Source organism: Pseudophryne corroboree, chromosome 1 (assembly GCF_028390025.1).
Source record: "Pseudophryne corroboree isolate aPseCor3 chromosome 1, aPseCor3.hap2, whole genome shotgun sequence".
NCBI classification, from domain to species: domain Eukaryota; kingdom Metazoa; phylum Chordata; class Amphibia; order Anura; family Myobatrachidae; genus Pseudophryne; species Pseudophryne corroboree.
The window spans coordinates 424,991,197-425,017,170 of NC_086444.1; the positions used below are offsets into that span (position 1 = coordinate 424,991,197).

Consider the following 25,974-nt stretch of genomic DNA (forward strand, 5'->3'; position numbering starts at 1 on the left):
TCGGGGGAGAACACGTTTGTAAAATTCTACAAATTTGATACCCTGGCTAAGGAGGACCTGGAGTTCTCTCATTCGGTGCTGCAGAGTCATCCGCACTCTCCCGCCCGTTTGGGAGCTTTGGTATAATCCCCATGGTCCTTTCAGGAACCCCAGCATCCACTAGGACGATAGAGAAAATAAGAATTTACTTACCGATAATTCTATTTCTCGGAGTCCGTAGTGGATGCTGGGCGCCCATCCCAAGTGCGGATTATCTGCAATAATTGTACATAGTTATTGTTACCTAAATCGGGTTATTGTTGTAGGGAGCCATCTTTCAGAGGCTCCTCTGTTATCATACTGTTAACTGGGTTTAGATCACAGGTTGTACGGTGTGATTGGTGTGGCTGGTATGAGTCTTACCCGGGATTCATAAATCCTTCCTTATTGTGTACGCTCGTCCGGGCACAGTATCCTAACTGAGGCTTGGAGGAGGGTCATAGGGGGAGGAGCCAGTACACACCACCTGATCGTAAAGCTTTACTTTTTGTGCCCTGTCTCCTGCGGAGCCGCTGTTCCCCATGGTCCTTTCAGGAACCCCAGCATCCACTACGGACTCCGAGAAATAGAATTATCGGTAAGTAAATTCTTATTTTCACATTCCATGCTGGAACATTGCGGGTGCAACTTTTCAGGTTCAAAACATCACTGATTTATGTGGTAATAACTCAATCACTAGCTTCACTATCAAGGGTGTGGTGTCTGCTGTTCTGTGTTCATGCAGGACATGGAATCATTCATAACAAGACTTATACAAAGCACTGCACAACATATTCAGAGCTCTACAGTTCAGATGTTATTCTACTCACTTACATGACACATAATCAGTAACAATTTACATTTGACACACAATATCACATAGGCCACAGTGGTTCCCAAACTTTATGAATCATGGCACCCTAGACAATCAATTATTTTTTCACAGCACTCCTAGTCCAGAAGTTTCTTGCTGAGAAATTCAGCAAAAATGATTAAATGAAGTAACTCGTGCTTACAGTACCTGTCATCCTTATTGGTATAGGAGAGTACTGCTGCGCATGCTCCAAGTGTGATGCTTCATTCATCTACTAAGATGGGCATTATAGGTAGTACTGCGCCAGTGGCAAACGCAGGATTTGCATGGGGGGGTTTCCAGAACTGGGCGGAGCCAATCACGGGGGTGGGGACTGAGGTGACCCAGTATATGCTGGGTCCGTAAAACTAGTGTGTTTGTGTGTGTGTGTGTGTGTATATATATATATATATATATCTACACACACATATATATATATATACATACACACACACACACACACACATACATATACACGGGTGGTCTTCAGTATGCCGGCGGTCGGGCTCCCGGCGACCAGCATACCGGCGCGGGGAGCCTGACTGCCGGCATACCGACACTTATTCTCCCTCATGGGGGTCCACGACCCCCCTGGAGGGAGAATAGAATAGTGTGGCGCGCGTAGCATGGCGAGCGCAGCGAGCCCGCAAGGGGCTCATTTGCGCTCGCCACACTGTTGGTAGGCCGGCGGCCGGCCTCCCGGCACCGGTATGCTGGTCGCCGGGAGGCCAGCCGCCGGGAGATCGTAGTGAACCCATATACACATATACATAGCATATTAAACATGCATACATATATATATATATATATATATATATACACACACATACAGTACACATATATATACACATGTATATATATATATATATCATATGTGTGTGTGTGTGTGTGTGTGTGTGTGTGTGTGTTTATATGTATGTATGTATATATATACATGTGTATATATGTAGGCACATGGATATATATGTACTATAATTAAAATAAAGTAAACTTTTATTGCACTTGCAAGTGCCACCAGGAAGACAGCAGGCTGCAGAGGACGCTAGACAGTCATTAATAATACTCATGCAGCTAATTTAAAAAAAAAAAAAAAAAAAAAAAATTTTTTTTTTTTTTTTTTTTAGTGGAGGGGGGTTTCTGGGTACTCGGAAACCCCCCCTGGGTGCGCCACTGCGCGCATGCGCGTCACTAAGTTGATATAGTGGGAGACACAGGCTGGTGACCTACTACAACCCCACTCTGCTTGCTGCTTTCACCAGTGTAACAAAGGGCCTGATTCTGATTTGGAAGTAAAGCAAAAGTGACTGTTCACCTGGGCAATACCATGTGGCACTGTAGATGGGGCAGATGTAACGTACAGAGAGAATTACATTTGGGTCGTGTGTGTCCAACCTGAAATCTATATTGCAGTGTAAAAATAAAGCTGTCTAACATTTGTGGGCTACAGAGTACTTGCAGAAGCAGCCAGTATTTGCCTTGCACAGAAAAAATATAAATATATTTTCTCCCCTTACATTGCAACATCATGGTTTGTTGCAGTCACTTATTATTATTATTATTATTAATAATATTATTTTGCTTTTACTTCCAAATCAGAATCAGGCCCACAGTGAATACGGCTGTACCTACTATGCTCAATAAACCACATCTCTGGTTAAGCCACTGGACTGTTAATTGGTCATTCCGCTTCTGTGTACATAGCTCTGCCATACCACCACTTTTACACGCATATTTCCAACAATACTTAGGACAGGGTGGCGCTTCTGTTTGTCCACACATTTTATCAAGTTCGGATTAAGGGTCACATGGGCCTGGGGATGAAAAGATCAATGGCCTATTGTAAGAAGCGGTGACGCTATGACCAGTTCTGTGTGGGCGTGGCCAGTGCCATGTGGGCATGTCACCCCCTTACATTATCAGCCCCAGTGTCTTCCTAAATATGTAAAATTGCATCATTTTGTGAGGAAAATAGGAATACAATTTTAATATTATGATTTATGACTGACCATGGGGCCAGCCAGGGAGCGGATCATCATTTTGCCATCAAGATGTTGGGCCTATTTTTATGTGGAGGCCTGGAGAAGTAGGGGTCTATTTACTAAGCCTCAGACGGAGATAAAGTACCAGCCAATCAGCTCCTAACTGCCATGTCACGGGCTGTGTTGGAAAAATGACAGGAGCTGGTTGACTGGCACTTTATCTCCGTCCACTTTACCTCCATCCAAGGCTTAGTAAATAGATCTCGTAGTAATATCCGCCCCACTGCCTATCACATTGGCCGTAAGAATTATTGGGCGGAATGTAATGACGCTCGAGTTCGATGCTGGGTGAACTGGGACGTTTTTTAAAAAGGGCCATCACTTACAACGCATGGTTTTGCCTTGTAAGTGATTGCCCTTTAAAAAAAAAGTCTGAGTTTAGCCAGCATCCAGCACGGCCGCCGAACTCGGGCGTCATTATATCCTGCCCTTGATTTGTTACTGGACCACCAACTGCCCCTGGCTGCCATGGCACCCACTTTGGGAACCACTGATATAGGCACTTAATTATTGACAGCTCTTCTAAACTCTCTGCACAGATACTTCTCTTTATTCTATGATTGTGCTGCAGTTGCTAATGCTTTCACAGTATGCAAGGGAGTGTACTCTTACAGTACCTTCTCTTCAGCATCTTTGTGACAGCCAAGATAGCTTATATAGCTTGCCAATTGAGCAATCCTGCCTCCTAAATAAAGGTTTTCTGTCAGTTTGACAGGCAGTTTTGCAATCTGCATCTTAAGAATTCTTACGGTTTGCATACTTGCCATTAATAAAAATCAGGATTATAGTTTCATATTAAGGAATTTTAAAACATGCACATTTTATGTGCCCATACAACTGGATTCGGTAATGTGCGTAAACCTGATGGTTTCCGTCCATCTCCGATGTTTGTGGGTCTGCGCATGTGCAGGATCTGTTTACCGCATGTGCAGAATGGGTGCTGCTTGATTGCTCGCAGTCCTTCAGCCACAGTATGATTGACATGCTGCAGCATTTGGGGGGTGGAGTGGGGACAGCGACAGGGACCGTTCTGCAAAAAGGGTTGTGTTGCCCCCATTTTGTAGGTATGCTGGGATCAGGCTTTGTGTCTTTGAATGCAGATTTCCTCAGCCCAGCAGAGTTTCAACAGCCAGTCTGAGTAAGCCGAAGCTTGTTCAGAAGGCTGAAGGCTGCAACCATTACGACTAGTGGTTGCGATAGTGACACGATGCTGTGTCTTTGGATGCAGCACTCAGATCAGCGTTGCATACAGGAGGCGTCTTTTTCCTACAGATATCTCCTGCTGCTTCCCTGCGTCCATCTCTGAATCAAGCCCATAGACCTTTAATAAACCTTATGGTTTGTAAATCACAAATAGAATCACTTTAAAAAAATGCAGTTTTACATAATCACGCTTTAGTAATTTACCTCAACCAAACATCTATCTTCACATTGTAAATTTACCCCCATAGTACTTTGTGTGTGTCCTTTAGATAAGGCATAAGCTCTTCACTTGAAACTCGGGGGGTGTGATGTATGAAGCAGCAAAATGAGTGGAGAAGTTGCCCATGGCCACCAATCGGCGTTGAGTTAACGTTTATCAAGTGCATTTAATAAAATTATAGGTAGCAGTGGATTGGTTACCATGGGTAACTTCAGGGCTGTTTCTAGCCAATTTGGCTCCCAGTGCGAGATTTAAAAATGCGCCCCCCCATGACATAAAAAAATGTGCCCCCCCCCCCCCCCCACACACCTAGATTAAAAAAAAAAACATGCCCGTGCACCCGAAAAGGGGGCGTGGCCTCATCTAAATGGGTGTGGCCTCATTTAAATGGGCATGGCCTCGTCTGAAAAGACTACCTCACAATCCAGTTTTTGACCCTGCTCCAACAGATCACGACCACCACAGGAAAAAAAAATTGTACCATATTAGGCCCCACACAGTAATGCCCCCTGCACCATATTATGCCACACACCGCAATGCCCTTGATACATTAAATCCCCACACTACGGCAGGCAAGAGTCCCCATTTCACACATTACGGCAGGTGTCCCCATTTTACACATTGAGAGAGAGATAGAGAGAGAGAGAATACTTACAGAGGCGATTACCGCTCTTCGGTCCGCCTCACCAGTCGCTCCTCGCGCCGGCCTTTCCCTCTTCCTAACTTGGATCCCCCTCTGTACTCCGCTCGGGAGGGGGGAGTTTCGCAGAGTGACGGGGTTGCGTCGTGACGTAACAACGCAAACGCGTCATTCCGTGAAACTCCGCCCCCCGAGCGGGTTACTCGGGGAGAAATAGGAGGGGGAAGTAGGGAGCCACAGTTAGTGCCGCGGCGGGCGCCCAGTGCGGTTGCACTGCTCGCCTGCCCCAAGAAACGGCCCTGGGTAACTTCTCCACTTGCTCACTTCTCAACTCTTTTCACTGCTTCATACATCTACTAGTCAGTGTGCTGTCTCCAGCTAGTTCCACGGCTCGTTGGGCTATATAAAAATGTCACTACTTTTTCTTTCTGCTTCTGCTTGAAGCAGCATGCTAGTTTAAACATTTGAATACTTTCCATGTCTCTGTTTTCAAACCATCATTAGATCTTCCTCCAAACCACTTCTATTCACTTGCCTACAATAGTTTAAAGTAAAATAAATGTTGTACTCCCAAATTTCTCATACGTCCTAGAGGATGCTGGGGATGCTTCAAGAACCATGGGGTATAGACGGGATCCGCAGGAGACATGGGCACTTTAAGACTTTAAAAGGGGTGTGAACTGGCTCCTCCCTCTATGCCCCTCCTCCAAACTCCAGTTAGATTCTGTGCCCAGAGAGACTGGTCACACACTGAGGAGCTCTACTGAGTTTCTTGGAAAAGACTTTATGTTAGGTTTATTATTTTCAGGGAGCACTGCTGGCAACAGGCTCCCTGCATCGTGGGAGTGAGGGGAGAGAAGCAGACCTACTTCTCTGAGTTCAAAGGCTCTGCTTCTTAAGCCCAGTACTCACGGGCCGATCAAGGAGAGATGCGTGCTGAACGAACCGCTCAGCACACATCTCTCCTGCCGCTCAGCACAGCGCGATCTGTGCTGAGCGTGCGGGGGGAGACGGGGGGGCCGCTCACTTCACCCAGCGGGTGAAGTGAGCGACCCGCTAGATTGGCCTGCATGCAGGTCAATCTAGCAGCGGCGATAGCGATGTGCGGGGCCGCGCATCGCTATCGCCGAGGGGGCTACACACGGAGCGATCCTGCCGATATTCTAAGCAATCTAGTCAGATTGCTTAGAATATCGCTCCGTGAGTACCCCCCTTTAGGCTACTGGACACCATTAGCACCAGAGGGTCTGATCACTTGGTACGCCTAGCTGCTCATTCCCGGAGCCGCGCCGTCACCCCCCTTGCAGAGCCAGAAGAAAGAAGCCGGGTGAGTAAATGAAGAACAGAAGGCTTCAGTGACGGCAGAAGACTTTGTGGTTCTGAGGTACCGCGCAGCGGCCGCGCTGCGCGCCAGTGCTCCCGCACACAAGCGGCACTACAAGGGTGCAGGGCGCAGGGGGGGCGCCCTGGGCAGCATCTATACCTCAGATAGAAACTGGCAAAAGAGATATTAAGTGCCTGGGCACCTAATACAGACCCCCACCAGTATAAATATATAGAAAATAGCAGGGCTGAAGCGCACCATTAAGGGGGCGTGGCTTAGCCCTCACAGCTCTATCCAGCGCCATTTTCTCCTCAAAAACGCTGGCCTTGCCAATAAAGCACTGCTGAACAGATTACAGTGAAAATCGGGGGGGGGGGGGGGGGGGGGAACAGTTGTTTAGTGCAATATATGTTAGAAATAAAGCACAATATATAATGAATATGGTGTAAATAGAGGTGGTCTTCAGTATGCCGGCTGTCGGGATCCCGGCGCACAGTATACCCGCTCCGGAATCCCGACAGCCGGCATACCGACACTTATTCTCCCTCGTGGGGGTCCACGACCCCCCTGAAGGGAGAATAAAATAGCGTGGCCGCAAGGGGCTCATTTGCGCTCACCACACTGTTGGTATGCCGGCGGTCGGGCTCCCGGCGCCGGTATGCTGGTCGCCGGGAGCCCGACCGCCGGCATACCATACTACACCCGTAAATAGAGCTGGTAAACGTCTGCTGTGTTTCCCTGACAGAAAGTACTGGGTCTGTTCCTTACATTCGGCATGTCTGAGGCTGAGGGCTCTGCCACAAACGGCTATGGGAATGTCTCTGTCGGCACTGCCGACTCCTGATGGTACTTGGTTCATGTAAATAAGTGTCAACATGTCAGTAGATATATGCTTTCCAATGAGAAAACTGTATGGGAGACACAGACGTGTGTGGGTGTCCCTGTCGGCACCGACTAATCTGACTGGGTAAAAAAATTTACATGATAATTTTTTCCTTCTCATGTGCTGGTCGCTCTGTTGAAAAAGTTCTAGGTCAGCCGTGACAAGATGGTCTCAAATCCTCACGAGGAGTCCGAGTGTTTATTCTTCTCCCGCCGTGGATAGAATAAAGTGAGAGTCAACCCCTGTTCTGCACGGGGCCGTCACAAAGGATCGTATACAGGAAGCTAAGTGATATTTCTCTGACGTCCTAGTGGATGCTGGGACTCCGTCAGGACCATGGGGAATAGCGGCTCCGCAGGAGACAGGGCACAAAATTTAAAAGTTTGACCACTAGGTGGTGTGTACTGGCTCCTCCCCCTATGACCCTCCTCCAAGCCTCAGTTAGGTTTTTGTGCCCGTCCGAGCAGGGTGCAATCTAGGTGGCTCTCCTAAAGAGCTGCTTAGAAAAAGTTTGTTAGGTTTTTTATTTTCAGTGAGTCCTGCTGGCAACAGGCTCACTGCAACGAGGGACTTAGGGGAGAAGAAGTGAACTCACCTGCGTGCAGGATGGATTTGCTTCTTAGGCTACTGGACACTAGCTCCAGAGGGACGATCACAGGTACAGCCTGGATGGGTCACCGGAGCCGCGCCGCCGACCCCCTTGCAGATGCCGAATAGAGAAGAGGTCCAGAAACCGGCGGCAGAAGACGTCTCAGTCTTCATGAGGTAGCGCACAGCACTGCAGCTGTGCGCCATTGCTCTCCGCACACTTCACACCAGCGGTCACTGAGGGTGCAGGGCGCTGGGGGGGGCGCCCTGGGCAGCAATGTAATATACCTATTCTGGCTAAAATATGTCACATATAGCCCCTGGGGCTATATGGATGTATTTAACCCCTGCCAGGTTCCAAAAAAAACCGGGAGAAGAAGCCCGCCGAAAAGGGGGCGGGGCCTATTCTCCTCAGCACACAGCGCCATTTTCCTGCCCAGCTCCGCTGCGAGGAAGGCTCCCAGGACTCTCCCCTGCACTGCACTACAGAAACAGGGTAAAAACAGAGAGGGGGGGCACTTATTGGCGATATTTATAATATTTGAGCTGCTATAAAGGGAACACACTTATTAAGGTTGTCCCTATATATATTTATAGCGCTTGGGTGTGTGCTGGCAAACTCTCCCTCTGTCTCCCCAAAGGGCTAGTGGGGTCCTGTCTTCTATCAGAGCATTCCCTGTGTGTCTGCTGTGTGTCGGTACGTGTGTGTCGACATGTATGAGGACGATGTTGGCGTGGAGGCGGAGCAATTGCCTGTAATGGTGATGTCACCCCCTAGGGAGTCGATACCAGAATGGATGGCTTTGTTTATGGAATTACGGGATAGTGTCAGCACGCTACAAAAGTCGGTTGACGACATGAGACAGCCGGCAAACCAGTTAGTACCTGTCCAGGCGTCTCAGACACCGTCAGGGGCTGTAAAACGCCCTTTACCTCAGTCGGTCGACACAGACCCAGACACTGACACTGAATCCAGTGTCGACGGTGAAGAAACAAACGTATTTTCCAGTAGGGCCACACGTTATATGATCACGGCAATGAAGGAGGCTTTGCATATCTCTGATACTGCAAGTACCACAAAAAGGGGTATTATGTGGGGTGTGAAAAAACTACCGATAGTTTTTCCTGAATCAGAGGAACTGAATGAAGTGTGTGATGAAGCGTGGGTTACCCCAGATAGAAAACTGCTAATTTCAAAGAAGTTATTGGCATTATACCCTTTCCCGCCAGAGGTTAGGGTGCGCTGGGAAACACCTCCTAGGGTGGATAAGGCGCTCACACGCTTATCAAAGCAAGTGGCGTTACCGTCTCCTGATACGGCCGCCCTCAAGGATCCAGCTGATAGGAGGCTGGAGAATACATTAAAAAGTATATACACACATACGGGTGTTATACTGAGACCAGCAATCGCCTCAGCCTGGATGTGCAGTGCTGGCGTGGCTTGGTCGGAGTCACTGTCTGAAAATATTGATACCCTGGATAGGGACAGTATTTTACTGACTATAGAGCAGTTAAAGGATGCATTTCTTTATATGCGAGATGCACAGAGAGATATTTGCACTCTGGCATCAAGAGTAAGTGCGATGTCCATATCTGCCAGAAGAAGTTTATGGACGCGCCAGTGGTCAGGTGATGCGGATTCCAAACGACATATGGAAGTATTGCCGTATAAGGGGGAGGAATTATTTGGGGTCGGTCTATCGGATCTGGTGGCCACGGCAACGGCCGGAAAATCCACCTTTTTACCCCAGGTCACCTCCCAGCAGAAAAAGCCGCAGGCTTTTCAGCCGCAGTCCTTTCGTTCCTATAAGAACAAACGAGCAAAAGGACATTCCTATTTGCCCCGAGGCAAAGGAAAGGGTTAGAGACTGCAACAAGCAGTTCCTTCCCAGGAGCAGAAGCCCTCCCCGGCTTCTACAAAGGCGTCAGCATGACGCTGGGACCTTACAAGCAGACTCAGGGGCGGTGGGGGGTCGCCTCAAACATTTCAGCGCACAGTGGGCTCACTCGCAGGTGGACCCCTGGATCCTGCAGGTAGTATCTCAGGGTTACAGGTTGGAATTCGAGAAGTCCCCTCCTCGCCGTTTCCTAAAGTCTACTTTGCCAACGTCTCCCTCCGACAGGGCGACGGTATTGGAGGCCATTCACAAGCTGTATTCTCAGCAGGTGATAGTCAAGGTACCCCTCCTACAACAGGGACAGGGGTATTACTCCACGCTATTTGTGGTACCGAAGCCGGACGGCTCGGTAAGACCGATTCTAAATCTAAAATCTCTGAACCTGTACATACAAAAATTCAAGTTCAAGATGGAGTCACTCAGAGCAGTGATAGCGAATCTGGAAGAAGGGGATTTTATGGTGTCCTTGGACATCAAGGATGCTTACCTTCATGTTCCAATTTGTCCTTCACACCAAGGGTACCTCAGGTTCGTGGTCCAAAACTGTCATTATCAGTTTCAGACGCTGCCGTTTGGATTGTCCACGGCACCCCGGGTCTTTACCAAGGTAATGGCCGAAATAATGATCCTTCTTCGAAGAGAAGGCGTCTTAATTATCCCTTACTTGGACGATCTCCTGATAAGGGCAAGATCCAGAGAACAGCTGGAGGTCGGAGTAGCACTAACCCAAGTAGTGCTACAACAACACGGGTGGATTCTGAATTTTCCAAAATCCCAACTGATCCCGACGACACGTCTGTTGTTCCTAGGGATGATTCTGGACACTGTTCAGAAAAAGGTATTTCTTCCGGAGGAGAAAGCCAGGGAGTTATCCGATCTAGTCAGGAACCTCCTAAAACCAGGAAAAGTATCTGTGCATCAATGCACAAGAGTCCTGGGAAAAATGGTAGCTTCTTACGAAGCGATTCCATTCGGCAGATTCCATGCACGAACTTTTCAGTGGGATCTGCTGGACAAATGGTCCGGATCGCATCTGCAGATGCATCAGCGGATAAAATTGTCCACAAGGACAAGAGTGTCTCTGCTATGGTGGTTGCAGAGTGCTCATCTGTTAGAGGGCCGCAGATTCGGCATACAGAACTGGGTCCTAGTGACCACGGATGCCAGCCTGAGAGGCTGGGGAGCGGTCACACAGGGAAGAAACTTCCAGGGCGTGTGGTCAAGCCTGGAGACGTCTCTTCACATAAATATACTGGAGCTAAGAGCAATCTACAATGCTCTAAGCCTGGCAAAACCTCTGCTTCAGGGTCAGCCGGTGTTGATTCAGTCGGACAACATCACGGCAGTCGCCCACGTAAACAGACAGGGCGGCACAAGAAGCAGGAGGGCAATGGCAGAAGCTGCAAGGATTCTCAGCTGGGCAGAAAATCATGTGTTAGCACTGTCAGCTGTGTTCATCCCGGGAGTGGACAACTGGGAAGCAGACTTCCTCAGCAGACACGATCTGCACCCGGGAGAGTGGGGACTTCATCCAGAAGTCTTCCACATGATTGTGGTCCATTGGGAAAGACCAATGGTGGACATGATGGCGTCCCGCCTCAACAAAAAACTGGACAGGTATTGCGCCAGGTCAAGAGACCCTCAGGCAATCGCTGTAGACGCTCTGGTAACACCATGGGTGTACCAGTCAGTGTATGTGTTTCCTCCTCTGCCTCTCATACCAAAAGTACTGAGAATTATACGGCAAAGGGGAGTAAGAACGATACTCGTGGCTCCGGATTGGCCAAGAAGAACTTGGTACCCGGAACTTCAGGAGATGCTCACGGAAGATCCGTGGCCTCTACCTCTAAGACGGGACCTGCTTCAGCAGGGACCGTGTCTATTCCAAGACTTACCGCGGCTGCGTTTGACGGCATGGCGGTTGAACGCCGAATCCTAAGGGAAAAAGGCATTCCGGAAGAGGTCATCCCTACCCTGGTAAAAGCCAGGAAGGAGGTGACTGCACAACATTATCACTGCATTTGGAGAAAATATGTTGCGTGGTGTGAGGCCAGGAAGGCCCCGACGGAGGAATTTCAACTGGGTCGATTCCTACATTTCCTGCAAACAGGATTGTCTATGGGCCTCAAATTAGGGTCCATTAAGGTTCAAATTTCGGCCCTGTCGATTTTCTTCCAGAAAGAATTGGCTTCAGTTCCTGAAGTCCAGACTTTTGTAAAAGGAGTACTACATATACAGCCCCCGGTTGTGCCCCCAGTGGCACCGTGGGATCTTAATGTAGTTTTGGATTTTCTCAAATCCCATTGGTTTGAGCCACTCAAATCGGTGGATTTGAAATATCTTACATGGAAAGTAACCATGCTACTGGCCCTGGCTTCAGCCAGGAGAGTGTCAGAATTGGCGGCTTTATCGTATAAAAGCCCATATCTGATTTTCCATTCGGACAGGGCAGAACTGCGGACGCGTCCTCACTTTCTGCCTAAGGTGGTTTCAGCGTTTCACCTGAACCAGCCTATTGTGGTGCCTGCGGCTACTAGCGATTTGGAGGATTCCAAGTTGCTGGACGTTGTCAGAGCATTGAAAATATATAAGCAGACGATTGCTCGTTGGATTTGTAGCACAATTCAACTTGCACATTCTGTGGCAGGCCTGCCACAGCCTAAATCTGTCAAGGCCCATTCCACAAGGAAGGTGGGCTCATCTTGGGCGGCTGCCCGAGGGGTCTCGGCATTACAACTCTGCCGAGCAGCTACGTGGTCAGGGGAGAACACGTTTGTAAAATTCTACAAATTTGATACCCTGGCTAAGGAGGACCTGGAGTTCTCTCATTCGGTGCTGCAGAGTCATCCGCACTCTCCCGCCCGTTTTGGGAGCTTTGGTATAATCCCCATGGTCCTGACGGAGTCCCAGCATCCACTAGGACGTCAGAGAAAATAAGATTTTACTTACCGATAAATCTATTTCTCGTAGTCCGTAGTGGATGCTGGGCGCCCATCCCAAGTGCCTGCAATACTTGTACATAGTTATTGTTACAAAAAAATTGGGTTGTTATTGTTGTGAGCCGTCTGTTCAGAGGCTCCTACGTTTGTCATACTGTTAACTGGGTTCAGATCACAAGTTGTACGGTGTGATTGGTGTGGCTGGTATGAGTCTTACCCGGGATTCAAAATCCTTCCTTATTGTGTACGCTCGTCCGGGCACAGTATCCTAACTGAGGCTTGGAGGAGGGTCATAGGGGGAGGAGCCAGTACACACCACCTAGTGGTCAAACTTTTAAATTTTGTGCCCTATCTCCTGCGGAGCCGCTATTCCCCATGGTCCTGACGGAGTCCCAGCATCCACTACGGACTACGAGAAATAGATTTATCGGTAAGTAAAATCTTATTTTTAATTATATGCTTTGATTATATTTGCATTACATGCGCATGGGGGAGTGCTTGTATTCAGAAATGGTCGGTTGCCTTGTCATCCGGTATAATCACCCTGGGGAGAGATGGGATACTCCTTACATTGGGTCATATCTAGAACATCGAAGCATACTGCCGTGCGACTACAAGAGGTATGGGACTCTTGGGTGCACGGGCCAATTCCATGGCGGTCTCGGCTAGGAGGGTGTTGTAGATTCACCAATGGAATGCTGAGGTTGACTCCGAGAAGTACTGGAGTATCTTCCCTATGAAGGTGAAACCTGGTTTGGGGATGGCTTTGTTAAGTTGATCTCGGCAGATACCACTGGTAAGTCTACCTTCTTGAGCTATGTTCCCTCACAACGGTTGGTGGCGCATTTTGGTAGGATGCAGTCATTTTGACCGGATGGATACCGTTTTTCCCCTTCTTTGCAGGTAGAGGAAGGTGAAAAGGTAAGAGGTCAGCAGCCTATTCAAGTTCGCAGAAACAGATATCATCCTCTGTTTCTACCACATCCACCGCATGTCGCTGGGTCTATCTTGCGGGAGCCCACACCGGTGGGATCACGTCTAATACTCTTCAGTCAGTCCTGGAATGGACAGGGACCAGTGAGTTAAGAATAGAGTCCCAAGGGGGACATACTGGAGTTTCCAGATGATTCCCCTCACTGATTTTTCAAATAGATCTTACCGATTCTCCTCTGGACGGGGAGGTAGTATGCAAAGCCATACAAGAGTTGGGTCAGGTTCAGGACATTGTCCTGCTGTCCCTGTCACAATAAAAAATAAAAAAAAAGCTGTTATTCAAGCTTTTTCGTGCTTCTGAGCCCGGACAGCTCGGTCAGAACACTCCCAAAATTTCTACTTAAGAAGTTGAACTACAGTAAGACGAATCTCTCAGGGCAGAGATCTCCAGTCTGTAAAAGGAGAAAGAGGGTTTAAGTGCGGTTTTCTCCGCATTAGGCTTACCTGGGTTTGCTATTCAGGATTGTCATTGCCATTTCACCGGAGTGATGGCAGTATGATGGTTTTCCTTCAGTAGTAAAAGCCATTATTATTCTGTACTGGGACACTCTCCTGACTACGGCGAGGTCAAGAAACAGGTGGTACAAATCGTTGTTTCCTCTCTGACAGTTCTTCAACACAGTGGTTGGTTCCTGAACTTGCCAGAATCACTGTTGCACACTATGACACGGATGTCGGAGTTGGGAATAAGGTTAGATACAGAACTGTTGAGAGTTTGGTTTTTCCAGAGGAAGAGAGCTGAGGATCCAGAGTCAGATCAAATTTGCAACAGTGTAAATCCATCAATACATTCCATTGATGAAGAAGATGGTTGCAGCCTACGAGGCCATTCAGTGAGCAGGTTAAATGCCAGAGTGGTTTGAGCGGGACCAGTTGGACATGTGGTCCGGGTCTCACCTGCACATGCACCGGAAATAATCCTATTTTCCAGGACCAGAATATCTCTCCTGTGGTGGCTGCACAGTTCTCACCTAGAGGGACGAAGGTTCGGGATCCAGGATTAGATCCTGGTGTCCATGGATACAAGTCTCCGAGGCTGGGGAGCAGTCTTTCCAGGGGAAGAATTTCCGGGGGAAAAGGTCAAGCCGGGAAGCTTATCTGCAATAAGCATTCTGGAATTAAGGGCTATTTACAACGGCCGTCTGCAAGCGGAACATCTTCGCAATCTGCCCGTCTTAATTCAGTCGGACAACTTAACAGCAGTGGCGTAAGTAAACCGCTAGGGCGGAACGAAGAAAAAAAGCGGCAATGGCAGAAGCCACAAGAGTTTTCCGCTGGGCGGAAAGGCATGTAAACGCTCTACTAGCGGTCTTCATTCCGGGTGTAGACAACTGGGAAACAGACTTCCTCAGCAGACACGATCTCCATCCAGGAGAATGGGGTCTTCATCAAGTGGTTCACAAAAGTGACAAGTCTTTGGGGAATTCTTCAAATAGACATGATGGCGTCTCGCCTCAACAAGAAACTTCAGAGATATGGTCCCAGGTCAATGGACCCTCAAGCAATAGCGGTGGACGCCCTGGTGACACCGTGGGTGTTTCAGTCGGTCTATGAGTTCCCTTCATTTCCACTCTTTCCGAAGGGATAAAGATCATAAGAAGAACAAAGGTTCAGGCGATCCTCATTGTTCCGGACTGGCCAAGGAGGGCCTGGTATCCAGATCTTCAAGAATTACTCATCGAAGATCCCTGGTCTCTTCCTCTGCGAGAGGACCTGTTACAGCAAGGACCGTGCGTGTATCAAGACTTACCACGGCTGCGTTTAACGGCATGGCGATTGAACGCCATATCCTAGCCCGAAAGGGTATTTCCAGTGATGTCATTCCCACACTGCTTCAGGCTAGAAAAGAAGTAACGGCGATGCTTTACCACCGTATTTGGAGAAAATATGTGTCTTGGTGTGAATCCAGGAAGGCTCCAACGGAAAAATTTCAGCTGGGGCTGTTGCGCCATTTTTTGCAAGCAGATGTGGATGCGGGCCTAAAGTTAGGCTCCATTAGTTTACGAATTTCAGCCTTAACTATTTTCTTTCAGAAAGAATTGGCTTCCCTTCCAGAAGTTCAGACCTTCGTGAAGGGCATGCTGCACATCCGACCTCCCTTTGTGCCCCTGTGGCACCGTGGGATCTTACGTGGTGTTGCAGTTCCTTCAGTCTCATTGGTTTGAGCCTTTGCGTAAGGTTGAGTTGGAATTCCTTACTTGGAAAGTGGTCATGCTGTTGGCCTTGGCATCCACAAGGTGGGTGTCTGTATTGGCGGCTTTGTCTCACAAAAGCCCCCTTTTTAATCTTCCATGCAGATAGAGCGGAGTGGAGAACTTGTCAGCAATTTCTTGCAAAAGTGGTTTCATCGTTTCACGTAAAGCCTATTGGGGTGCCAGTGGCTACTGACGCCTTGGTGGAATCGAGGTCTCTCGATGTGGTCAGAGCTTTGAAAATCTATGGCGCCAGAACGGCTCAGATTAGGAAAACAGAGGCTCTGTTTGTCCTGTGGGCTCCCAACAGGATTGGGGCTCCTGCTTCCAAGCAGACTATTGCACGCTGGATCTGTAATACGATTCAGCAGGCTCATTCTACGGCAGTATTGCTGTTACCGAAATCGGTGAAGGCCCATTCTACCAGAAAGGTGGGCTCATTCTGGGCGGCTGCCGAGGGGCCTCGGCATTACAGCTTTGCCAAGCTGCTATTTGGTTGGGATCAAACACCTTTGCGAAGTTTACAACTTTGATACCCTGGCTGAGGAGGACCTCTTGTTTGGTCAATCGGTGCTGCAGAGTCATCCGCACTCTCCCGCCCGTTCTAGAGCTTTTGTATAAACCCCATGGTTCTTGAAGCATCCCCAGCATCCTCTAGGACGTATGAGAAAATAGGATTTTGATACCTACCAGTAAATCCTTTTCTCTTAGTCCGTAGAGGATGCTGGGCGCCCGTCCCAGTGCGTACTGTATCTGCAGTCATTGGGTATGTTTACACTCATGGTGTGTTGTGTTTAAGTCAGCCTGTTGCTGACGATATTCAGGCCATAGCATGCGTTATGCTGTTACTGGTTGTGTTTACACACATAGGTTGTGTTACTTTTTATGTCAGCGTATTGCTGCATATTCTTCATGCCGTCGGCTGGTATTCTATTGAATGCCACGTTTCGCGGCATACTGGAGGTGTGAGCTGGTACAATGCTCACCGTGGTTTAACAATAAATTATTTCCTCGAAATGTCCGTCTCCCTGGGCACAGTTCCTATAACTGGAGTCTGGAGGAGGGGCATAGAGGGAGGAGCCAGTTCACACCCCTTTTAAAGTCTTAAAGTGCCCATGTCTCCTGCGGATCCCGTCTATACATCATGGTTCTTGAAGCATTCGCAGCATCCTCTACGGACTTAGAGAAAAGGATTTACCGGTAGGTATCAAAATCCTATTTCTCTATCGTCCTAGTGGATGCTGGGGTTCCTGAAAGGACCATGGGGAATAGCGGCTCCGCAATAGACAGGGCACAAAAGTAAAGCTTTCCGATCAGGTGGTGTGCACTGGCTCCTCCCCCTATGACCCTCCTCCAAGCCAGTTAGATTTTTGTGCCCGGCCGAGAAGGGTGCAATCTAGGTGGCTCTCCTAAAGAGCTGCTTAGAAAAGTTTAGCTTAGGTTTTTTATTTTACAGTGAGTCCTGCTGGCAACAGGATCACTGCAACGAGGGACTTAGGGGAGAAGAAGTGAACTCACCTGCGTGCAGGATGGATTGGCTTCTTGGCTACTGGACATCAGCTCCAGAGGGACGATCACAGGTACAGCCTGGATGGTCACCGGAGCCTTGCCGCCGGCCCCCTTGCAGATGCTGAAGTAAGAAGAGGTCCAGAATCGGCGGCAGAAGACTCCTCAGTCTTCTAAAGGTAGCGCACAGCACTGCAGCTGTGCGCCATTTTCCTCTCAGCACACTTCACACGGCAGTCACTGAGGGTGCAGGGCGCTGGGAGGGGGGCGCCCTGGGAGGCAAATGAATACCTATTTTGGCTAAAAATACCTCACATATAGCCTCCGGAGGCTATATGGAGATATTTAACCCCTGCCAGAATCCGTTAAGAGCGGGAGACGAGGCCGCCGAAAAAGGGGCGGGGCCTATCTCCTCAGCACACAGCGCCATTTTCCCTCACAGAAAGGCTGGAGGGAAGGCTCCCAGGCTCTCCCCTGCACTGCACTACAGAAACAGGGTTAAAACAGAGAGGGGGGGCACTAAATTGGCGTTAGAAATATATAAAAAAGATGCTATAAGGGAAAACACTTATATAAGGTTGTCCCTATATAATTATAGCGTTTTTGGTGTGTGCTGGTAAACTCTCCCTCTGTCTCTCCAAAGGGCTAGTGGGTCCTGTCCTCTATCAGAGCATTCCCTGTGTGTGTGCTGTGTGTCGGTACGTGTGTGTCGACATGTATGAGGACGATGTTGGTGAGGAGGCGGAGCAATTGCCTGTAATGGTGATGTCACTCTCTAGGGAGTCGACACCGGAATGGATGGCTTATTTAGGAAATTACGTGATAATGTCAACACGCTGCAAGGTCGGTTGACGACATGAGACGGCCGACAAACAATTAGTACCGGTCCAGACGTCTCAAAAACACCGTCAGGGGTTTTAAAACGCCCGTTTACTTTAGTCGGTCGACACAGACACAGACAGGGACACTGAATCCAGTGTCGACGGTGAATAAACAAACGTATTCCTTATTAGGGCCACACGTTAAAGGCAATGAAGGAGGTGTTACATATTTCTGATACTACAAGTACCACAAAAGAGGGTATTATGTGGGATGTGAAAAAACTACCGTAGTTTTTCCTGAATCAGATAAATTAAATAAAGTGTGTGATGATGCGTGGGTTCCCCCCGATAGAAAATTATGGGCGGTATACCCTTTCCCGCCAGAAGTTAGGACGCGTTGGGAAACACCCCTTAGGGTGGATAAGGCGCTCACACGCTTATCAAAACAAGTGGCGGTACCGTCTATAGATAGGGCCGTCCTCAAGGACCAGCTGACAGGAGGCTGGAAAATATCATAAAAAGTATATACACACATACTGGTGTTATACTGCGACCAGCGATCGCCTCAGCCTGGATGTGCAGAGCTGGGGTGGCTTGGTCGGATTCCCTGACTAAAAATATTGATACCCTTGACAGGGACAGTATTTTATTGACTATAGAGCATTTAAAGGATGCATTTCTATATATGCGAGATGCACAGAGGGATATTTGCACTCTGGCATCAAAAGTAAATGCGATGTCCATATCTGCCAGAAGATGTTATGGACACGACAGTGGTCAGGTGATGCAGATTCCAAACGGCACAAAGGTGTATTGCCGTATAAAGGAAGAGGAGTTATTTGGGGTCGGTCCATCGGACCTGGTGGCCACGGCAACTGCTGGAAAATCCGCCGTTTTTACCCTAAGTCACATCTCTCCAGAAAAAGACACCGTCTTTTCAGCCTCAGTCCTTTCGTCCCTATAAGATCATATCTGCCCAGGGATAGAGGAAAGGGAAGAAGACTGCAGCAGGCAGCCCATTCCCAGGAACAGAAGCGTTCCACCGCTTCTGACAAGTTCTCAGCATGGCGCTGAGACCGTACAGGTTCCCTGGATCCTACAAGTAGTATCCCAGGGGTACAGATTGGAATGTCGAGACGTTTCCCCTTCGCAGGCTCCTGAAGTCTGCTTTACCAAGGTCTCCCTCCGACAAGGAGGCAGTATGGGAAAAAATTCACAAGCTGTATTCCCAGCAGGTGATAATTAAATTACCCCTCCTACTACAAGAAAAGGGGTATTATTCCACACTATATTGTGGTACTGAAGCCAGAAGGCTAGGTGAGACTTATTCTAAAAAATTTTTTGAACACTTACAAAGGTTCAAATCAAGATGGAGTCACTCAGAGCAGTGATAACGAACCAGGAAGAAGGGGACTATATAGTGTCCCGGGACATCAGGGATGCTTACCTCTATGTCCCAAATTTGCCCTTCTCACTAAGGGTACCTCAGGTTCGTGGTGCAGAACTGTCACTATCAGTTTCAGACGCTGCCGTTTGGATTGTCCACGGCACCCCGGGTCTTTACCAAGGTAATGGCCGAAATGATGATTCTTCTTCGAAGAAAAGGCGTCTTAATTATCCCTTACTTGGACGATCTCCTGATAAGGGCATAGTCCAGGGAACAGTTGGAGGTCGGAGTAGCACTATCTCGGATACTGCTACAACAGCACAGGTGGATTCAAAATATTCCAAAATCGCAGCTGATCCCGACGACACGTCTGCTGTGCCTAGGGATGATTCTGGACACAGTCCAGAAAAAGGTGTTTCTCCCGGAAGAGAAAGCCAGGGAGTTATCCGAGCTAGTCAGGAACCTCCTAAAAACAGTGCATCATTGCACAAGGGTCCTGGTAAAAATGGTGGCTTCCTACGAAGCAATTCCATTCGGCAGATTTCACGCAAGAACTTTTCAGTGGGATCTGCTGGACAAATGGTCCGGATCGCATCTTCAGATGCATCAGCGGATAACCCTATATCCAAGGACAAGGGTGTCTCTCCTGTGGTGGTTATAGAGTGCTCATCTTCTAGAGGGCCGCAGATTCGGCATTCAGGATTGGATGCTGGTGACCACGGAGCCCAGCCCGAGAGGCTGAGGAGCAGTCACACAAGGAAAAAATTTCCAGGGAGTGTGATCAAGTCTGGAGACTTTTCTCCACATAAATATACTGGAGCTAAGGGTAAATTTATAATGCTCTAAGCTTAGCAAGACCTCTGCTTCAAGGTCAGCCGGTATTGATCCAGTGGGAAAAACATCACGGCAGTCGCCCACGTAAACAGACAGGGCGACACAAGAAGCAGGACTTTTCGCTGGGCGGAAAATCATGTGATAGCACTGTCAGCAGTGTTTCATCCCGGGAATGGAAACTGGGAAGCAGACTTCCTCAGCAGGCACGACCTCCACCCGGGAGAGTGGAAACTTCATCGGGAAGTTTTTTCCACATGATTGTAAACCGTTGGGAAATACCAAAGGTGGACATGATGGCGTCCCGTCTGAACAAAAAACGGGACAGGTATTGCGCCAGGTCAAGAGACCCTCAGGCAATAGCTGTGGACGTTCTGGTAACACCGTGGGTGTACCAGTCGGTGTATGTGTTCCCTCCTCTGCTTCTCATACCTAAGGTGCTGAGAATTATAAGACGTAGAGGAGTAAGAACTATACTCATGGCTCCGGATTGGCCAAGAAGGACTTGGTACCCGGAACTTCAAGAGATGCTTACAGAGGTCTTATGGCCTCTGCCGCTAAGAAGGGACTTGCTTCAGCAAGTACCATGTCTGTTCCAAGACTTACCGCAGCTGCGTTTGTCGGCATGGCGGTGGAAAGCCGGATCCTAAGGGAAAAAGGCATTCCGGAAGAGGTCATTCCTACCCTGGTCAAAGCCAGAAAGGAGGTGACCGCACAACATTATCACCACATGTGGCGAAAATATGTTGCGTGGTGTGAGGCCAGGAAGGCCCCACAAAGAAATTTCAACTCGGTCGTTTCCTGCATTTCCTGCAAACAGGAGTGTCTATGGGCCTCAAATTGGGGTCCATTAAGGTTCAAATTTCGGCCCTGTCGATTTTCTTCCAGAAAGAATTGGCTTCAGTTCCTGAAGTCCAGAAGTTTGTCAAGGGAGTATTGCATATACAACCCCCTTTTGTGCCTCCAGTGGCACTGTGGGATCTCAACGTAGTTCTGGGATTCCTCAAATCACATTGGTTTAAAACCAGTCAAATCTGTGGATTTGAAGCATCTCACATGAAAAGTGACCATGCTCTTGGCCCTGGCCTGGACCAGGCGAGTGTCAAATTGGTGGTTTTTTCTCAAAAAAGCCCATATCTGTTTGTCCATTCGGACAGGGCAGAGCTGCGGACTCGTCCCCAGTTCTCTCCCTAAGGTGGTGTCAGTGTTTCACCTGAACCAGCTTATTGTGGTGCCTTGCACCTACTAGGGACTTGGAGGACTCCAAGTTGCTAGATGTTGTCAGGGCCCTGAAAATATGTTCCAGGACGGCTGGAGTCAGGAAAACTGACTTGCTGTTATCCTGTATGCACCCAACAAACTGGGTGCTCTTGCTTCTAAGCAGACTATTGCTAGTTGGATGTGTAATACAATTCAGCTTGCACATTCTGTGGCAGGCCTGCCACAGCCAAAATATGTAAATGCCCATTCCACAAGGAAGGTGGGCTCATCTTGGGCGGCTGCCCGAGGGGTCACGGCTTTACAACTTTGCCGAGCAGCTACTTGGTCAGGGGCAAACACGTTTGCTAAATTCTACAAATTTGATACCCTGGCTAAGGAGGACCTGGAGTTCTCTCATTCGGTGCTGCAGAGTCATCCGCACTCTCCCGCCCGTTTGGGAGCTTTGGTATAATCCCCATGGTCCTTTCAGGAACCCCAGCATCCACTAGGACGATAGAGAAAATAAGAATTTACTTACCGATAATTCTATTTCTCGGAGTCCGTAGTGGATGCTGGGCGCCCATCCCAAGTGCGGATTATCTGCAATACTTGTACATAGTTACAAAAATCGGGTTTTTATTGTTGTGAGCCATCTTTTCAGAGGCTCCGCTGTTATCATACTGTTAACTGGGTTTAGATCACAAGTTGTACGGTGTGATTGGTGTGGCTGGTATGAGTCTTACCCGGGATTCAAAATTCCTCCCTTATTGTGTACGCTCGTCCGGGCACAGTACCTAACTGGCTTGGAGGAGGGTCATAGGGGGAGGAGCCAGTGCACACCACCTGATCGGAAAGCTTTACTTTTGTGCCCTGTCTCCTGCGGAGCCGCTATTCCCCATGGTCCTTTCAGGAACCCCAGCATCCACTACGGACTCCGAGAAATAGAATTATCGGTAAGTAAATTCTTATTTTTTTCTAGTGACTTTTTATCCATTCGATTGGTAGGGCTATAGATCTGAAGAAAGGTCCTGGGTCAGAGTTAACTATGTGTATGTTGTTCTGCTCCTCAAGAAAGTCCATCTACATTATCTACAGAAGCTGGATAGAAAACTCCCAGCCAAATCTATGGAACTTTTATCCCCTAAGACAGTGGTTCCCAAACATTTTTGAGTGACGGCGCCCTAGAGTGTCAGAATTGTTTTCACGCCGCCCCTAGGCCAAAAGTTTCTTATTGAAAAAAATATAAAATTAAGTAAAATGTGCTTATATGCCATCCTTAGGTTCAATTATGTGGTGAGGGACAGGATCTATTTCTGTTTTTCCACATAATTTATGATTGGAAGACACCAGCACTGGTTTTGCCTATTACATTGACCATAAATATTTGAATTGGTTCTTGACAACCAATCCAAGGCACCCCTGCAAGTGTCCCGAGGCACCCCAGGGTGCCTAGGCACACAGTTTGGGAATCACTGCCCTAAGAGAAAGATATGGTGACGTCCTTCTTACGCACGTGCCTGCCTCACAACTCCTTATTATTGTTTCAGCACATTGGGATCACATCTGCTAGAATCAGCAGGTAATAGATTTATAAGCTTCCTCAATGCATTGCTTTGTGAGCAAAAAGTCTTTAATAACTTAGTGCAATAGTCGCTATTGCTTGTCTGATCAACTATTACTCACCTGATCTGTTTTCTGAACCTTACTATCTATATGTAAACAAGGCATTTGCCTTATATTTGGGGTTTGAGCCTGTTTTTCCAATCCTGATCACTGGCCTGTATCCATAGCCAAATTAAGGGGAGAGGGGGGTTAGGGCATACTGTAGTCTGGGCCCCCCGGATGGAGCACACTGACATCACTAGCTCTCCCTCTTGTGCAACAGCAGAACCAGGCTGCTAAACAGAGCAGGACAGTATGCAGTACAGGCAGAGACACAGCAGTATCATGTTTCATGAGATAGCGACTCAGCTTTTCGACCAGAGGAGAGATAGGTGGGGGAGAGAGCTGCAAGTCATCCAGGGATCCCAGCTTCTCCTCCCCGTCTAGGTGGCAGAGTCCTGTGTAACCTGTTATCTAATGAGAGCATTCAGGTCTAGAGAGAAAGAGACACACACACAGAGTCCTCCTGAGTCCTGTCCCAGGGTGTAAGTTGCATTTTTACAAGATAGATTTAAAAAAAAATGTTAAGGTTGTTTAAGTTGTCTTTGTTACACTACAGGAATACTTTATAAAATAGTTATCTCTCAATTAGGTGGAACTATAAACAGTACCCAGGTATTCTTAAACTATTAGCTTTTAGCATTCTTAAACTAATATACACCATTGGTTTAAATGTAATATGCACAATCGGGATGCTGCCAATTTACCTGCAATCAAAATACTGACAACCATTGACCGAGGGGGTTATTAATGAAATATATATATATATATATATATATAATATACAACAATACCCTTAATTCGCGCTGTACCAAGGATAGGGCAGCACCTCTTGAAAAGTCTCCCTGCTAGTGGGAGACGATAGATAAAATATAACACAAATATTCAGAGTGCGCACAGATACAATGGCATAATTAAAATTGAAATAATTACTCAAAGTAAAATCCAACCAGCATAACCGGAATGATAGAAAGATTATTTTTAATACACGTTAAAATTTGTCATACACGTTGTTCCATAAGCACAATACACATTTATGCAGAAACAGTGTATGCTATATATATCTCATAAAACCCAACGCGTTTCGTCCATTATGGACTTCATCAGGGGTACAAGTCACAGCTGGTAGGGTAAATAGAGGAGAGAAGAGGAGAAAAAAGAGCAAATGAGATACATCAAAACAGTAACATATCTTCATCAACCAGTTCACTTCATAGATTCATTTCACAATATATCAAAAAACAAGAGGGATATGGGAAATACCTCATGGTGTAACATTAAAGTTGATAAACGTATCTCTACAATAAAGAGAACTAGATGTTGAGGAAAGAGGGATATTCTCAAATCTATTCTTAGGTATATAATATCATACTTACTGGAATAATGCTTTAGCAAATTTCCTACAAGATGATCTCACTGTGAAGAGTGATAAAACGTGATATATATCTCTAATGGGGAGAGAGTGTTAATTAGATTTAATCAAGCTAACTATATACCAGCTAGAGGATTGATTATTACTTACATAATGATACTAGAAACTCTCGTGAGCTTCTAATCAGCTGCTCCTTAATTGTGGTTCCTTGTAGGTACTTTCTATGGAACACACAGATTTTTTGCTACTGATAAGGATTTAACCCATTGCAGCCCAATTTGTATTTAAGGTATATTCAGATACTTACATTTAATTATGGGGCAAATGACCAATTAGATTGTGTCCTCCAAGATTAATGAAAGTTCACAAGGGATCTAAATAGATTAAATAATGTTCATGGTAATTTCTAACAATAATATTATAATCGGACAGTGGACTGGGATAGTGAATCTACTTACTTTAAAGTCAAGCCAATAACACCAAACAAAATGTCCAGTGAGGAAAGCAGCTGTAATAAATAGAAATAATCAGATCTTTACCTCACAGTCAATTAGGTGAGAGGTTGATCAATTTAATTTAAGGTCGTAAAGTAGTACTTACACTAAAAGGTTCTGGATGTGTGTCAGCCTCCTCTCCTGGATGGTAAGTGAACTGGAGAGGCTATATCTGACCTATTTATACCTAGGAGTGAATTACCTCACTTCCTATGCTCTAATGATTGGTTGATCGAAGAGATCTAAATAAGTGTATATCCAAGGTGTAGCATATATAGGGAAGACTAAACGAAAAATAAAAATTAGGATCCAGGAACATCTACGAAACATTAAAAACAAAATGATGTCGCATAGTTTACCCCGGCATTTCGCCGAGGTCCATAATTCATCAGTAACAGGTCTAACCTTCACCGTCTTAGAACACATCAAAATTGACAGACGAGGAGGCGATAGAGACTTAACACTAGCAAAGCAAGAATCCTATTGGATTTATACACTGAACACTCTTTATCCGTTAGGTCTCAATGAAAACATTGATATAGTCTCTTTTTTAGGTTGTTAGAGATCAACAGTCATTTTGATATGTAAACATCGTGGTATGAATGGTTCTGATCTTATATTGACCTAGAACAGACCTAGGTGTCCTATTTAAGATATGAAAACGTTCACCTAGGGTATATACTGTTATCATTATAAAGTTTCCCTATCGTATACTAGATTATCTATCTAACAATTTTTAAAACATATTTTTGGCCATGCTGATATATGATATTACATAATTATGGCACATCTTTATCACATTGCTATACTTATTATAGAGGGTCTGTCTATTCGACTGTATATTACAATTTATGTCTGATCATATACTATTATTCTCTTTATAAAGTCATATGTAGTATTGGTGGTATCCA

At 47.1% G+C, this 25,974-nt stretch overlaps 2 long non-coding RNA genes across 3 annotated transcripts in view; one reads left to right on the plus strand and one right to left on the minus strand.

The window, feature by feature from the left end:
• The window catches only part of LOC134890190 (uncharacterized), a 594,901-nt gene that overhangs the window by 36,470 nt on the left and 532,457 nt on the right, over nt 1-25,974 (plus strand). The window lies entirely within an intron of this gene.
• On the minus strand, nt 24,754-25,206 carry LOC134894753 (uncharacterized). The gene is made up of 4 exons (XR_010171832.1): nt 25,170-25,206; nt 25,028-25,077; nt 24,877-24,943; nt 24,754-24,790 (listed from the first exon to the last, which is right to left on the minus strand). It is a non-coding gene; the product is annotated as an uncharacterized LOC134894753 (long non-coding RNA).